At 37.2% G+C, this 18,147-nt stretch overlaps 1 protein-coding gene across 2 annotated transcripts in view; it reads right to left on the reverse strand.

The window, feature by feature from the left end:
- LOC109853654 overlaps positions 1-18,147 on the reverse strand; it is a 142,961-nt gene that overhangs the window by 104,857 nt on the left and 19,957 nt on the right. For both annotated transcript variants that reach the window (XM_020425965.1, XM_020425964.1), the window contains exon 2: positions 8,748-8,830. The gene's annotated coding sequence lies outside the window, so the exon portion shown is untranslated. The remainder of the gene's footprint in view (positions 1-8,747; positions 8,831-18,147) is intronic.

Below are 18,147 nucleotides of genomic sequence, written 5' to 3' on the forward strand. Positions count from 1 at the left end.
AAAATGAATACGTAATAATTATTCATGTAGATACTAATTTAATACGCATTAAAAAACTAATATCGAATATGTATTATTGGTAACAACACTGACAGCTAATTATAAATAATAAAGTAGGAAAAGGTAATAACATAATGTAATGCGTGATTAATGCATCATCATCAACAATTGTAATCGCCATAATTTTAATATATTCGATATGAATGCGTAAATATTTCAATATATATGTATTGTACATATATATTATATATATTTATATATACATATACACACACACATCTAATTTATCAGGTTGTATTAGTTAAAATACATCTGCGATTTTTTATCGACGGACGTGCTTTTTGTTTCTAACAACAATGGAGTTGCGAACATTTGAAGAATGTTATGTGCGGCATAAAGTTATATACCGAGTACCCGGCCGAAACTGTTCGCTTAATAATCTAGTAGCTTGATCCCTGCAATAATTTCTTGGACGCGGCTGTGGAGGTCAGATCTTAATCTAATAAATGTACCACGAATGCACTGCCATTATTTCTCGTAATTATCTCCGTAATAACGTTCCTATTGTTGAAAAGAGACTTATCGCGGCAAATGTATGATCACGCAATATAATATGCACTACCTCTCTTTATATGACTTAAAACTGCAATCGCGAAGATAATAGCAGCAAAACAGGAATGTATTACGCGTAATTCGAAGAGAAGCGATAACAAAAATACCAAATTGTAAATCATATTTGGTCAAATGTCGCGAGAAAGTTTCTGATGAACATGTTAATTAAAAAAAAATATATACCACGCGACTAAAATATAAATAGATCTTAATGAGCACAATTTATGTAGACTTAATCTAGTATTTCGATTGGATATAATCGATGAAACGCGGTTACGATTGGCTTGATTTTAACCGCTTTTCCAAATATTGCAAATTACGTTCGCAAACAGTTGCATGTATAGTTACTTAAAATTAGTTGAACAAGCTAAATAAAATTAATTAAAGTTAATTACAAGCAACAGCTTTACTCGTCTGGCAAATAACAAGGGAAAGTCTATTACGCATTGCCCCGTTTGTTGTTAACAAATTAGCGGCGCGTCATATTAACTCCGAAAGTTCCGGCCTTGTTACAACCCGCGCGCACTTTGTTGTTTGTTCAAACGCCGTTAACGTCGATCGCGCGAAAAGTTGCAAACAAATCAACTTTGCAAAAGCTTCGCGATGCAATTTTATCAAATTCAATCTCTTTTATGTTTTTATCAGTTAATTTACACTGGTTCTTATTAAACTAATTCTTATTAAGTCGGTATAACGTTTATTTCGAATTGCGTCTTATTATTAACTACTTGTCACAAACAAATTAATATTAATTTTTCAGTGAGAAACTTCAGTCTTTTAATGTTTTACACCGTCGTCATATCTACTTGTTTTTTTCTCCACATACAAACACGTTAAAATATTTATCGTATCTTTTTCGAACAAATTTCAAGCACTTTCTGAAATAGTCATTTTTATTAAGTCAGTGTTACTCTATCTCGAGTCGCGTCTCATTATTAACTACTCTCGTCGCAAACAAACAATGTAATATTAATTTTTCAGTGAAAAACTTCATTCTTTTAATATTTTAAATTATTGTCGCATCTACTTGTTTTGTTTCTCCACATACAAACACGTTAAAATATTTATCGTATCTTTCTCGAACAAATTTCAAGTAATTTCTGAAGAGTTATTTTTTTCCATTTCAGCAGTTTTTAATTATAAAATTATTACTAATAAACATCACTCTGAAAAGATTGTCATTACAAGAGCGTTATCCGTCGCGACACGCTTTATCAGAAAATATAAAGTCAACAAGCAATGTGAATTTCGTTTCCTTATTTTCTGCGGAAATCCGAGCGTAGCGAGGAAACACAAAGCAACGGATTTTACGTGTCCGACAACATGGCCGCCGAGGGAGAAAGATAAAGTTTACATGGCGGCCGCCGCAGCCGATACGGAATTATTTACTCACGAAGAAAAGTATTCGCGAATTTTACGAATCATAAGTGTCTGAGATTTTTTTGCCCTTTCGTCGATATATATTATTATTAAATATTTACAACAAAACGCGAACGGAATATTCTAAGAAACTCGGACATACTTACAGCTCCTATAAATAAATAGCAAAATATATATAGAGAGAGAGAGAGAAAGAAAGAGATAGATAAAGAGAGAGAGAGAAAGAAAGAAAGAAAGAAAAAAAGAAAGAAAGAAAGAAAGATAATGATATGTATGGAATAAAAAATACAGTTGTGTGAAGTGTCCTTAATTCTTCTTGATGAGTCATCATTTCAACTAAAAAAACAAAATCACAAATATCTTAAGTAGAAACAAAAAATAGTGACATGTGCTACATTTAATTTAAAGCCTAATAAATAAATCTGTTATTTGATCTGACGAAAAGAAATGTGTAAATTTCAGTGTAAATATCGAATCGTAAAGAAATGTTTTTCACATTCTAAAACAGAAAAAATAGTCTTGTTCTCTGCGAGCACACACAATGTGATAAAGGGTCAATTTCTCGTTTATTTGTACCGATTGGATTCTCGAATCAAGACTTCAATCGATCTGCCCTCTCGGCCAGCTCAATCGCATCCCAAGGGGAATTCCGCTCGACTAACGGAAACGGGTGAAACACAGGACGGAAGTAAGGTTTAAACAAGATTCACCTAAATTATACGCGTGAGATTTTTTCTTCCTACTCTTTCGCCGTCGCGTAATTTTCTGCTGCCAGAAATTTGCATTTTTTTGCACGCCTGTGTTATCTCTCCAACCCTTTTCGTCCTTTACGTCGCCATACTTTTAGAACATTTTAACATAATGATGTATGCGAAAAGCTCGATGAAAAAAAGTACAGTTGCAACGTGTTCAGTCACTCAATTAATGAATAATTTAGTAAAAACTTCATTATCGAGTACTGTTTTCCGAAATTATAAATAATTTTAAATAAATTAAAATAGATTTAAAAACATCTGATTATACATATATACGACTTATATTTTTAGCGCATATCTAACTGTTTTGACGTTAATTCGTAACGATACACACAAATTCGCAATTGACAAGATATTTTTGCGCGGGTTTCCAATTTCTGCTGTTTAATACTCAATAAGACTAAAATAGAAGGAGACTAAAATAGAATTTACAAGGAAAATGCACTCGTACACAAGATGTCTCTGCGCAACCATATTTTTTTCAATAATATTCTCCAGAGGCCAATCTAAAAAGAGGATCTTGATTGTTTCACTGTTGAAGCATGAAAAGTTTCCAAGTTGTAAACCCGCACACAGCATCAACGTGTACAGCTTTGCAAGAGTGTAAATAGGTAAGAAGATTTTATTTTCTTTGTATTATTTTTTGACTCGATTTCTCTTTTTTTTTTCTTTTCAGGTTTCGAGTTAATTTTAAGGGGAAAATTTTACTTTCTCATATGAAAATTTAATTTAATAGTTAATTAAACACAACGAGGGTATGAAGTTGCAAGGCAAACACGTTTTCGTCGAGAGGACAAACTGCGACATGTGTATATTTAACAAGACATGTTTATATATTTTACAAATGTGCGCGCGGGAAGAGAGAAAAAGTAAATGTATAACATATCGCGACGTTATGCATCGTGAAAATTAATTACTGTATATTCAGTTCTTCGTCACATGAAGTACTTATGAGATTAGCAGATCGTTTCTGAAGAGGATGAGTCACGACGCGACGCTGCAAGTTACAGGGCGCGACTCATACGCTTTTCATTAGGATGAGGATGAAGAAGGGCGCGTTCCATCATTGCACGTTATATAAGCCGTGCGCCTCGCGGGGGATGAATATAAATAAGAACATTAATAAAACCATAACCCGCGCGCGCGATATTCAACCAGCAAGGGCTACGTAGACGCTCCGGATATAAAAACCATTAAAAATTCGATGAATATCAATCAAATGTTAAAATTGCGATAATTACAAATGTATTCCAAGTATCAGACAAATTGATTTAACATAGTTAAGAAACGTGAAAGGGTTTAATCTAATTGCCAATGTATTAAGTAACCGTGAGCACAGACAACGGTTAAAAGCAGCGGTATAATCAAATATCGGGAATTAAATCGGGAGGTGATCAATCAGATCCAGAAAAGTTGAATCGAAGACAAATCCGAGGAAACTTGCGTTAGCATCTATCGGCTTTATGATCACGACTGACAATGAGACCATAACTCTGATTTAGTAAGTTAATCCCTTTAACGGAAACACGAACAGAGTCGAGGCACAACGCTCCCCTTTCCCTGTGCCCACCCCTTTTAATTAAGAGCGCAATCATTCCGTCGTAATCCAATACCGAACTCGCCCTGTCCATCGCAATTTCTCTGCGACTCGCCAGTCCTAAAGTTAAATTTCCCGTGAAATAAAAACACCGCCGCACAGTGTCGTTCGCTTGCCCTCCCCCTCCCCCCGCCATCCTTTTTCTCTCTTTCTCTCTCTCTCTCTCTCTCTCTCTTTCTCTCTCTCTCATGCACCCTCTCCCCGACCCGCCTTTCATTGGAAATCGCTTTTTAATCGCGTTCTCACAGAGCGCCAAACTTTCGCGCGCTTTTAAGTAGTAGAGCCGTTCGATTTATCCGCCATTTCAAAAAATACTTTTATTTAGTTTGCAATCCGAGCGTTATTTAGTGTAACGTGACTTCAAACGGCTGTACAACCGTTCTTGTCGCAGGCAGGGTGAACTGTTGTTAGGAGCAAGTTGTCGGGCACTTTATACCCTGTGAAAATGCATCCGGCTGGAATACCAAAGAACTCGCAGTTTCAGAGATTCGTAAATCCCTACGGATTTCACTTGACGTAAAATGAGAAAGGATCACAACGGTTGAATCGGTGCCGTTGTCATCAAAAGCAAAACAGAAGTAGTTTCGCGAAAAACTACCATACACATATATCCTGTGTGACAAAGAAAAGCTAAGCTTCTATAAATTTGAAAGCCTTAACATTTATTCGTATTTTAAAAAAGTGACGCAACTTAATATCATAGATATTTCTGTTACTTTTTGCCGAGTTACGAGTATTTAAGAGATGGTACAAAGCCACTTTGCGATCCCGCGAGAAGAGTCACGGCGGAGAGAGTTTCGAAAAATGGATCGTCTTACGGGTTCTCTTCGCGCTATTCGCCGCGACGGAAATCGAGCGATGCATTATACCTTTCGAAACGGGTAAAAATGCGAAGGGATCAAGCGTCCGAATTGCGCGTCAGCTGATTGAAAGGCGCCCGGTGACGTTGCCGAAAGGTGCCGCGCCACGCGACACCCTCGCCCGAAATATGAGGACATAAATTTTCGCTACGACGCTGACCTCCAAATGGCTGCCATTAAGCACCCCGAGATTCCCATTTCAACTTCCAAGTATCGAGATCATGATCGAGCGATCCTTAATGCCGCCCATACAAAAGAGGTGCCACGATCGGTAATCCGAACGCATCTATTTTTCTTGCTTTTACCGCGGCGCATACTCGATAATCTTCGATTCCCAGAGATTTCTTTTCTCAATCCGAAACGCATTTTGAAACAGAAACCAAATGGTAGATTTTACACAGAATTCCACTGGAAAAATGGAAATTACAAAACTCGAAAACCCACAAATTTAAAACGTTTGAAACGCACAAGGTAAGATAACTTTCGATCCTCAAAAGTATTTTCAAAGCACGAGGAGAAACCTCACAGGTGAACCGAGAAGTTCAACATTCGTAGATCTCGAGATTAAAGACTCGAGAAACTTTGCGCCAAAATTCGGCACCTGTGAGACTTCGCATTTAATGATCCGTAAAATTGAGGCAAACTCTCGTCCAAAAATATCTTCCAAAAGCAAAAACCGTAAATATCTCAAATATATCAAAATCTTTTCACTCTTTTCAAAAACGCACAAAGAGCTTAATTTTCTAAGAATGTAGAAACTTTCGCAAGATTCGGAGAAAAGAGAACTTTCTTCGTCTGTGATTAGAGAAAAGGTTTGCAGTTCTACTTATGTACATAATTACAGATAAATTTTCACGCGGAATTCCCGTAGGGGGTTATAAACTTCGTCTGAAATCGGTTTTACGAGCAACAGTTCGCGGGAACTGGAGGAGAGGGGGCGCGCCGCAATTAAACTAAGTATTGGCGGACGATGGTCGCCGCAGCGCGGGGCACGCACTTTCGGCGACGTGACTGGCGTTCGGGCCGATCTCGAAAGAATCGCGAGTCCATCCACGTAACATAAAATATAGTAAATCGGGCAGAGAGTAATGCCCGGCTCGTAAATAACATGACATATGTTCGTTGGAGGCACGGCTGGCATGTACGCGTAAATCTCCCCCCGCTGGTGCCGATCGATAAAACGCCGCGCTCGCGCCCGTTTGGAGCGCGTTTCGCCGACGGTGCGGCGGCCGCCGATCGATCGATCATTTGCTCCTAATAAATCGCGCGAGTGTTAACGAGTGCATTAGCGAGCGGATTTTTTTTTTTTGCCGTCGTCAAATTAGATACGCGCTTCGCGAATTTATACGGCATATTTTCACGCAAATTGGACGTAGTCATGCAATTTGAAACTCAAAGCCATATTTGCGCGATTTTTTCCTCCGTAGTGTGGTAAAATATTTGCTCTGCTTCGGTCGCGGTTTATGACACGACCAAATTATATAAACATTTTTCAAACAAAACTTTTTATAACCAAAAACTCTATAAAAGGTGATAAAATGTAAAAAACGAGATTTATTATTTTTTTTATAATTGCGTTAAGCTAACAAATCTGTAAATATGTCGCGCATGTTTAAAATTGCGTTAATCCGAGCAGATAGTTAATTATTTTTTTTTATTTCAGTTATTGTTTTTTTTTTTTTTTTACTTTTCTGTGTATTTCTAACGAAATAACCAACAAATCGTCCAAACGAATTTTTTTCCGTGAAACCTTCATCATTCCGTTTGAGGGAGTTTCAGCCGATTTTGCAATTATCGAAGAAATAGGGGGACAATTGCATTTGGCTGCGACAAATCGTCATATGCTAGGTGGACAGAGAAAGGCGAGAGAAGGGAGTGGGAACATCCCCGGAAGCGCAATATCAAGTTTCCACGCACGGTAATCCTGAACGGTTGTGCCGAAATCGTTTACTCGCTAAGAGATTGACGAGCGTCAAAATGTTGTCAAAAAAAAAAAACTAAAAAAAGTCGGAGTTTTGACCAAAAGTGCAAACATAGCGTTGCTCCGAAATTCAAAGTAATTAAAGGAACATTATAAAGTATGTGCTGATTTAATATCGGAAATGAATAATATATTAGTAGACACACCTGTCGATATTAATAAACAAAATTAATATCACGTACACCGAGATTGATGTTACCTCGAAAAACTTTCTATAATCGAGACAATATTTATTTGCTTGTTGACATATTTATAATAAGCAAATGATGTACGATATTAGAAAACGATATATTTACCGATCGTTCTTTTCACTTAGACATTATTTATTATCATTTGATCAACGTTTAAGCACGTTCTCTTAATGTTGTCAGTTATCGTTAATCGTGTCACGCATTGATTATTCAATAAACTTCGTTCACTAAACGTCAACATGATAAACAAACTCTAAAAGCTAAAATGATAATTAACCAAAATTAAACGGTATGTCGACTAACGGTAAGTCGAATAAATTTTATAATGCGTTTCGATCTTCTAGCAACAATATTTAAGCGCATCAATTATGCTTGCAATTGCGTTATTCAACTATTAATTTTGATCTGTCGTTATTTTGTTTGAGCCAAGACTAATTAATCTTTTGACGGACGTTGACGTTCGATTCGGCAAAATCGCAAATTCTGAATGAGTTCTACGAGCAACAACCTCTCCCTCCGTTCTCCGTGTCACTTCTGCGAAAGTTTTCCACAAGAAACCGTTCTGAGAACCTCTGTGCGCCGTCGTTAAAAGCATATAATTAAAATTGACGAGCAGCAATCACGAGTTAACAAGGCACCAACGCAAAACCACCCTCCTCTTGTCCTTTCTCCTTCGCCCACTCTCCTCGCGTTTTATACTAATAACGCTTGCTTCTCTCGATTGACGTTTCATTACGCAAAAGAAAAGTCGAAGAAAAGGAAGAGAAGAAAAAGATCTTTTCATGCGACTGAATTAAGTTCCCGGCAATGCGAAATGTTAATCAAGCTTGAAAGTTCCATCTGTTTTTGAAGTCAATGTTAACAAACTAACAAATACAACACGTCTAAATTATAAATTTACTTAACAATTTGTTCGTTTTTCCCATTTGTCGCGTTTCAATACCGCAACGCGCGATTTTGATCGATGACAAAAATGATTCTGTCTTTTTATCTCAAGTTGAAAAAAATTATAATAACTCCAGGAAAATTACAGCACACAGTCGCCGTATTGACGAATTCAACCGTTACAACCCCGCGTACTTTGCATGTACGAGTCATACGTACATACATACGAATTAGAGCGTGTTCTATTTCGTGCAATCAATTGCCGCTATATTACCGCGATACGTTGCACGTGCAATTTCTGTATTAGATTATGCGATCGTGTCGTGATTAATTGCAAGCTGCAGTTGTACGCGTAATTATTGCCCAGCGGAAAACAGATAGAAATATATACATATATATATATATATATATATATGTATAATATTATATACGTGCGTATACATATATGCAAGAAAGTACAATGCAATTTGTAATAAATCGACTTACCGAATCGCGGGCCGACTTCGGACATGCACAATCCACGCACTCAATTCGGTGAAATCGATCCCTCAGCCGTAAGAGTTTCGCTCCTATAAAAAGAAGAAAAAATCTTGTCTACAAAAAGCTGCGGAATAAAAACCTTTACTTTCCCAGAAACTTATGTATATCCGCGGTGGAATATGTTTGATTGAGTAATACATATTTTAAGATCGCTTTGTTTTCACAGCGACATTTATGCAAAAAAAAAAAAACAACACTCTGACGTATTCTCTGTCACTCTGTGATTCTCTGTCACTCTCTGTCTCTTTCTAATTAGAACAACGTAGAGAATAAAACAAGCAAATATGCGTAACGTGTAAGTTACCCTCGTGTGTTTTACGTTACATCGTTTACTCTTTTGCCCAATTCTTTGTGTTAACAGCCGTAAAACGATTCGCCTCGAAGTACTCGCTTCGACATAAATTCTCGTCGTTAATTGCGCCGTGTGCTCGCGCGAGTAATTTCAACTCGCCCGCTCGCCCCGGCCTGACGAAATAATATTCCGGCTAAATGGCGGCTCGTGAATCCCGGCCGAATGTGCGATAAAACCAATGCCGGCAACGTGTTTACAGTTTTACGAGGTGTCAGCGAAATGCGCGTCGAGAAAGAGAGAAAGAGAAAGAGAGAAATAGGAAGAGGGAGAGAGGGAAAAGAGAGAGAGAAAGTAAACGTTGCACTCCAGCGCAACATCATGAACTTATATGACACCCTCAACAACCTCTCTCACCACACAGTTCAGATCATTAACACTCTTTCAAACCACTTAAAACTTAAGGAGATTTGTGATTTTATCATTATTAAATTTTTTCGAGAATATTAGTTCAAGATCTCAAATAAAATAAAAAATGATAAGAATAATGATAAAAAAAAGACAAAATTGTCACGATTTAGAATGTCTTATACAATTTTTATGTACAACACGGTAATAATTAATACGCGTTATCGTAACCATGAAAAATTAAATAAGATTCGTTTAATTAATGATAGTAAATAAAATAGCCAACACTTTAAAAAGCTTTATCTGATACTGGAAAAGAACCGTAATTAATCAATGACGTGGTCGTTTAAAATCTAATCAATCTGTGGCGGAACATAAGTGAGAAAGAGTTTGCTTGTTCTTAAAAAAAAATAGTATAGATTTGAAACGTAATTAATTACAACTCTGCGCACAGCTCCGTGCTCTTCCTAGTTTCTGTCATCGCAAAATATAAAAAAAAACATATGCTCGCATATCTAAATCTAAATTATCAATGTTACAATTCAACTAATTAAGCCGCTAATTAGCTTAGTTAAACAGGCGATTAGCAGCAGCTGTTACATGACATCGGCACGTCTTGGCCAGTATTTGATGTCGCGGGTTACGATCCCTCTCCCATATCCCTCTCTCGTCAACCCTCCTTGACATTGCGTGTTTCCCCGGAGACTCTCTGAATGTCTGATTAACTTGGTATGAAATTATGTTCCTTTGCTCGGTCTCCTCTTGATACTTCACATCTACTTACGGGCTGACTAAGGACAATGAATGTAGTCAAACTGTTCAAATATTTCTCTCTGTAAGCTCTCAAAGATATAAAACTGTAAAGATATACTCATAGCTACAGTAATTTGATTTTTGACGTTATCTAAGAAGTTGAAAATTTAATCTTCTGTATGTGTAAGAGTCAAATTCTAAAAAAAAAGGAAGAAAATTGTATTTTTGCACAAAATTTTGTTATTTTACAAGAATAATGTGAAAGAGAGAGAGAGAGAGAGAGAGAGAGATACAAAGTTAAAAACATTCTAGAGATCCAAAACTTCAGAAAGTTTTAGCACACACAAAACAAGAAAGCGCACATCTCAAAAACGTGCACCGATCAATTTATTATCTCGAGTCCTTCGTCATTTTCCGAAGCTGTTCTTGACTTGACGTCAAATTCCTCAAGCCCTTCATCTCGTCTTTAACAGTTAGCAGTCTCATCTCTTCCCCGTTAACCACGTCGACTGCAAGACGCTACAGCTGCAGCTGCAGTTCTCGCGTGCATCCGCAAAGGGGGAAGAGGAAGAGAGGAAGGTTACAGAGGAGGATGGGTATGGCGTGGGATGATTGTGGGAGCGAGTATAGGAAGGGAGAGAGGGTGGATCGTACATACGCGGCCGGTGCATGCGGTAATGGCGGTGCATACGGTGTACCAGTCAAACGCATACCGTATTGATTTTAATATCTGCGTAGAAAGCAGAGAGAGAGAGGAACAGAGAGAGAGAGAGAGAGAGCGAGAGAGAGAAGAAAGAAAAAGAAGAAAAGACAGAAGAAGGAAAAAATAAAGAAGAGAAATACAGAGAAAGAGGAAGCTTTTTCACGCGTCGTTAAGGCACCTGTGGCTGATGCACTAAAAGTGCATCAGCATTTCGCACGCGTATTAAGACACACATCGCCAAGTTTATTCAAGTCGGTTTATCGGTTAAATCTTTGCGCGCGCTCACAGCGCACGACTCGAAATGAACGCTTTCTATGCTACCATATGCTAATATCCTTTCGTAATGACGTGTTCATTAAAGTGCAGCTTGAGCACTCTGACATCGAGGTGGTCACGAACGAGATTTCGAAAGTAAACGCGATTTTTTGATTATTGAAGAAAACAATCGGCCAATAAAGAATGTGGAATATTTTAAATATTGTTCTATTGCGCGTATGCGAAATTTGATGCAAAATAACTATCTGGACATCGAGAGGAATTAACTCGCTTATTTGATTAAAAATTCACTCGTTTATGAAACTAATTTCCAAAACGCGCTAACGCGAGGGAGGTACGTTGAATGACGAACGCACTAATGGTAAGTGACAGTGGCTAATTAATTAGTATCGAATGTTCGGTGCAGCAAGAGTGATTAAACACACCACCTGAAAATCCTAATCGCTGGCAAATTAGTCAGAACGAGGTAATAACAACGGATGCGCTAATCTTTTAATAATTTGCACGTATAAATAAAACCGTGTTAGCGTGATGAAAAGAATGCACACCATTTTCCATAAAAAGATAAAACTATTTTTCTAGGAAAATATCAATTACAATTCTAAATTACTGTGTGAAATTCCATGAAACTATTGTACCGAGAGTGTTTAACCTCAATCTATCCGAATGGATTAAATTCAGAATATAACGCAGTTCGAAATAACGAGAGAAGAGAAGAAACAACCCCCTTGATATGCCACCGTTACTCGTAACAATAACAAAACTAGTTATAAAGATCGAAGTATAAAGGGATTAAAGTGGATGCAGCTCGTTCCGCTTTTATCGGTGAATTGATCACAACTTAATTGAATTTAAAGCACACTACGTATCTACCAAGCAGTCCAAACCTGGCCTTACAAAAGGCACTCATCCGGAATAATAATCCGCGTAGCTTTTATATTACAATGATTATTTACTTAAAGCCAATTGTACTGATAATATATAGCAAAATGCTCAACAATTAAATTGTTGAAATTAATTCAATTAAGACTGAGATTATGCGACTTTGTTCTCACTAACAATTGACAGCGGGCTATTGATTTCGCTTGATTGCGCTCGTAGAATGTGTTTTTGGTACTTAAGTGAAATTGTGAGCAAAGATAATTATCATTTACCTATCATCCGCATGTATGATACGATACGTTTATACAGAATAAAAATTGAAACCAAAAACAGGAAAGATCGAATAAATATCCGATATTTTCTACATTTTGTGTAAATGTTGATAGATATGATAAAGTAAATATTAATAACGTGTACGCGCGTACTAAATATATAAACCGAAATTCACACGGTAATTTATTCATTAGATTTAATACGTTAATACGTTTATTTTTGTAGATATTCATAAAATACCGTAACAAAACAAACAGCAATAAATACAAAATGTGCGAAAATAAAACATTTAACAATATATATTCGTTCAATTTGGATTTCGATTTCAGTAAATATTATATGCGCATTTTGATGAATGAGAGAGGTCGCTTCATCTCCTGCTTCATCCTGCCACCCCTTTTCATTCGCGCTAAGTATATACACAACATTTCCCAAAACATCCCACATCGGACTTCCTCTCCTCCATCCCCCTGAGAACCCGTCTACGAGACACAAGCCGTTGCTGCTGGTAGGACAAGGGGGTGGCAGAGAAGAGGCGGTAGATACGGAAGTTCCTTCTTTGTCGGCCAGGGAGTCGAATGGCGAACAGACGGACGGGTTAAATTTGCATGGACGCTTGTCTGCGTTTCCAATTTCACGCATGCACACATCCAACGGTATTGGGAACGTGGATGAGGGCGCGGGAACGGGCGCGAGACTGATAATAAACGGCGCCGATTTCGGCATAAATCAAGGCCGCGAATCCCGACGCGCATCTTCGCGGGCTGGAGGAAAAAAAAGCGATGGGGAGAGAGCGAGAGAGAAGTCGGTCCATCGACAACGGCCAAATTAATCCGGTAAGGTTAAACAAGCGGAAACCATCCTCTCCCCTACAAACCCCATTCCCTCTTGCGGCAGCGAATTCCCACAACAAACCGCTCGAATTTCCTGTTGCATTTGCATGTGTTATTATTACTATTGTTTAATACACACGAGTGTGCCGGAGTTGTTTGATTTAATGCAAATTTGTTTCACGGCAAAAATGTAAATAAGACAATTTTCTCGACGGAAGACACAGACAAATTAAATTTTCAAAGCTGCAAATATAGAGCAAAAAGAGCTAAAAAAAATACATATTTGTTAAACAATCAAATAGTCGAACAACACTTAGAGAAATGTACTGTAAAAATGTACAAAACATTCAAAATTGTTTTTCATGTCGAGTGTATTTGTTTCAAATACATGTACATGTGCGAGTTGGTACTTCAGATTTTTATACATCGTTAAAAGGTTTAAACCGGCCGCCATGTTGAATCCTGAATTGATAACGATCTGCAATCGTATGCAGTATAACTAAAACACACGCGTGATTTTTTGACATATCGATTGCCATAATCGGCTTAGTCGTTCAGTTGCTATGCAGTGGACCATATGTATGTACGTGTGCGCGCCCGTACGTGTGTATGTGTGTGTGTGCATATATTTTAGAATCTTGGAGATTTTTTATAGAATCGAAAGATGGGTAATAATAACTGAAAATGCTCGTGATAGTTAAACAACAAGAAATAAGATCAAAACAAACTTATGTACTGGTTCTTCGTGTGTGTGGAAAATCGTTTAATAATGTCATTGTTTAATAACCTTTTCATTATGATTTTTGAATATGTTGATAATTTCCTTTTTCTTAAAAAATTTTTATATATTTTTATCTTATCAGTTCACTGATGAAGATCCTAACCAAATGGAATCGAAACGTCTGAAATATTTAATAAAGTAAATTTTCTACACACAAGAAGAACCTGTATATAGCTCGTCTTCCTCATTTATTGTTTTTTTTTTTTTTTTTTTTGAAAGATAGGTTTTTGACGTGTCTTCAAAGTCCCATAGAAATTATTTACGACATTCGCTATTCTTTGTACGTAATTAATTTCCACTGTTATTAATTCTTAATTCAGTTAACTTTTCACACAACTTTATCATTGTGTTAGTTTGCTAACGCGCGTACGTTTTTTTTTTTTTTTTTTTCACGGAATCTCTCAGACAGAAACGTCGGGACGCGTCCGCGCGCGCGCGCGCCTCTTCCTTCGACGCGCTGCTTTCACGAGCGTTTCTCTTATCAGGGAAAACGCGAGGCGACACAATAAGACGGAAATCTGCTGGAAGGAAGACGCCGTGGACGGAAGGCAAGAGGAGAGTTTATCTCGGAAATAAAAGTACGAATAAATAAAACGAAGAACGAATGCACGAACGTTCGTACATTAGCCTCCGCGAGAATGCATGCAAGGATGCCATATATCCTTGAATGCCGTCGTCCTTCGATCAAGCGTATGCAGAAAGGATTCGTGGATAGAGAGACACCGTGAACCGGGAGATGCACGATGCTCCTCTACTAATACAGATATTTTTTTTCTCACGATATTACGCTCTATTTGTATATACTCTCGCCTTTTTCCTTATTATCTACCGAAAGTTCTCACTGTGGCTATATATTTTTCGGCTATATTTCTCGCTATATTTTTCACTTCTCATTTTTCTTTACATGTGTTGTCTGCATGTAATAAAAGTTTACTCTTTCTATACACCGCGGAGCAATGAATCGGTTTTCCGCGAAAGAAGAAGAAGGTTCTCTTCCCTCTAGACGAGCTAGTTTTATCAATATATTGTAGAGCACATATTACCCAATATTCTCTTATTCCTCGAGTAAATTTTCAAAGTCGTGAAAAATTTATTTCGGGTAAAAGAAATTTCTTCAAAACTTAATGAATATTCTACGCACGTACGAATGTTTGTAATAAGTAAATGTTTCCGATCCTCCTGAATCATTGTGCATGCAGTCAAGCATTTCTGGCATGTACGTCGCAGAGTTTCTCCATATGCGAGGTCGACAGTAACAATGTTGATATTTTATTTAAGAACTGAAAAGTGAAATATTTAAACATTTGGCTGCGGAAACAAAGCGATACCGTCCATTCCCGAACGTGCGCTAGCAGTGATCGTGGCCACTTTGAAAGATTCAAAATTTACGTTGTGCTTGCGTTACACGTCTGCATTCCTTGCGTTGGCACATTATAAAATCATTAAGTATTATACATACAGTATTGTATGTACAGGGCATTGTATCTTTAGAAGAGGGAGAAAGGATGTTTAAAAGTTGTGCAAATACTTCGCTGAAAATTATCGCGAGAGGGAAGAAAAAAAAGAAACTAATTCACAGTCTTTTCACTTGAGAATGTCGATTGTCCCAATGCAAACCGCTTTCTGTTACTGGAGTTAGACAAGAAAGAAAAAGAGAGAACGACTTTGCTCATTATTATAGCGCATTCTTTTCGAGAGTGACAAAGATTTATCTTGGAAAATCCGAAAAGTCCCCATCTCGGTTTAACTTCTGATTTTATTTCACATTTTTCGCGATTCCCGCTTTTTGTTCTGATTTTCGGCTTATCCTCGAGACAGCCTGCGTGTTTCAGAAATAGCGTAGAAAATGGAGACGGAACTAGTTTTGCGTCGGGACAAATTAAATTTTAGCGAACCGACGCGCGCGCGCGAACGCGAGCGGGTAAACTCGATAGCGCGAGCGTGTGACGGAACGTGAAACACGCACGCACCAACTCACGCATGTACGCATTCGCGTATCCGCATCATCCCGGATGTGCACCAGCGTGCATTATACGCGATACGTGCTGGGAGATTTCGTAATTCTCACGAGAGAGAGAGAAAAAGAGAATGCGTGTGAGGTAGAGAGAGCGAGGGAAAGAGAGAAAAGACGAGAAGAATCCGAGAAGACTCCGAGGGATGAAGGATTTCACGTTGTTCTAAAAATCTCCGGTATTCGCGAGTCTGCAACCCGCAGCCGTGCTGGAGGATGCATATGCGGAAGGTTGCAAGTATCGCATTGTCTCGTATTCGTCAAATGCACAGACTCAATATACTCATAAAAGAAACACGATATATTGAGCGTTAAAAATTGCACAGTTTTAATGCATTAAAGTATCTGAAGCTGACATTATACATATATATATATATATATTTAAATACGGTTATAATATGTAATACGCACTTAACATGAGCTTTAGTTTAATACAAATTTTTGTGTAATTTAAATCTTTTTATCGCGGTAATATCTAGTAATAAAAACTGACAGATGAGACTATCTCTTTCAAAAATTTTATCAGAAGTGAAGATAAAAAAACAATGATTGAACAATTTTAATTGTTACTCTGTTCATTTTTAATTTAAATCTGTTTGTTTTTTCCCTTGTCACAACATTCTAATTCGTGTGATTACGTTTTGTACACGTAAAGCTCACTTTACACAACATGCAATAACCGCACGTTATAGCAACACATTACGATGTGAGGTGCGCCCTGGCACATGTTCCCGAGTATATTTGAAAGCCGTGTAACAGGGAGGAAGTGTTACTGTGGCATCTGCAAACTATTCTTCACAATGGGCAATAAAGGCCCACAATGATCTTCTCGCAACGGATATAAATCGCGAAGTAGACGTAAACTACACTTTACACTGAGAAGAAAAGAGTTAACACTAAGCTTCAAATCAAAGTCTTGCAAAGTTCTCTTAAAACTAACTAAGAATGACAGCGTACTTTCTCTGATAAGAGATAAAATTTATAAAAACAGAGAGTTATTAATTATTTATTTTATCGTCACAGATATATACTTTAATACAATTTTCTCAAACAAATAGAATTGAACGTGTACGTTCTCTCTCTGTTTTTCGTAGTGATTTTATCAAAACTACAATGTATTTCTATCTTTTTGACTTCTGCGTTTTTTTTATTATTTTTTTCATAGTCGCGGTTGCTAAAACTTGTAGTGATGTCGATATTTTGGATTACTCCATATTTCGAGTTGTGTGTGCATGTGTTTGTGTATGTGTGTGTTTTAGTATCATCGATAAATAACAAAGTTGTGAGTTACGTGAACGGAACAACAATATGATATATATACGACGATTAAACATACAATTATCTGTAAATAAATATCGTTATCGATTAACTCGGCCGTTCTGACAGAGTTTAGCATATTTGGCATGGAGCCATCGATCATTGAAAATTTTCGATAAAATTAGACAAGACGAAATATTTATTCATGCAAAGTGGACGATGACAGTGTCGGATTTCATCGCGATATATATTCCAGCAATCGGTTTTTGACACTGAACGTACCTGTTGATTAGATAAAAATATTTTTCCGTGCCTTTTTTAATCTGCTTTGAACATTTCATTTTTAACTCGCAAAGAAAAACAAGAATGCCGGCAGTAGATACGCAAGCACGCGCATTAATTAACAAAAATATAAATTCCCTCTGCGTTCGGCGAGTTATTAAATTTCCCTGTAAATTTAAAGTATTTCGCTTCTCGGAAAATAAACGCGGGCAAAAGCGACGTTCTTTTTTACGAGATAATAACGGAAAAGCAATGGGTGTGGAACTGTTCTCGAAAATATAGCGAACATTTTATGCAATATTTTAATTGTCGCGGTATTTTAAATATTTGCGGATAGTTTATTGATCGTGCAATTGATAACGGCTTTATCCACCAAATATTTCGTTTGAAAAATTATTCAATCGCAATTTTATTTCTCGTAACAAGAATTTCTCATAAAACTCTTTTTTCAAAAAATATGTGACTCTCGAAAACTAAAATGTTTTGCAAAGTGATTCCAAATAAATAAACTATACTCTTTTGCACTATCAACCATATGTACACACACACATAGGCGCATTATTTTCACAGAAAGGAAAGAATCACGTAAGCTTTGCTA

The sequence above is a fragment of the Pseudomyrmex gracilis genome, unplaced genomic scaffold (genome assembly GCF_002006095.1).
Source record: "Pseudomyrmex gracilis isolate BER0280 unplaced genomic scaffold, ASM200609v1 scaffold_52, whole genome shotgun sequence".
NCBI classification, from domain to species: Eukaryota; Metazoa; Arthropoda; class Insecta; order Hymenoptera; family Formicidae; genus Pseudomyrmex; species Pseudomyrmex gracilis.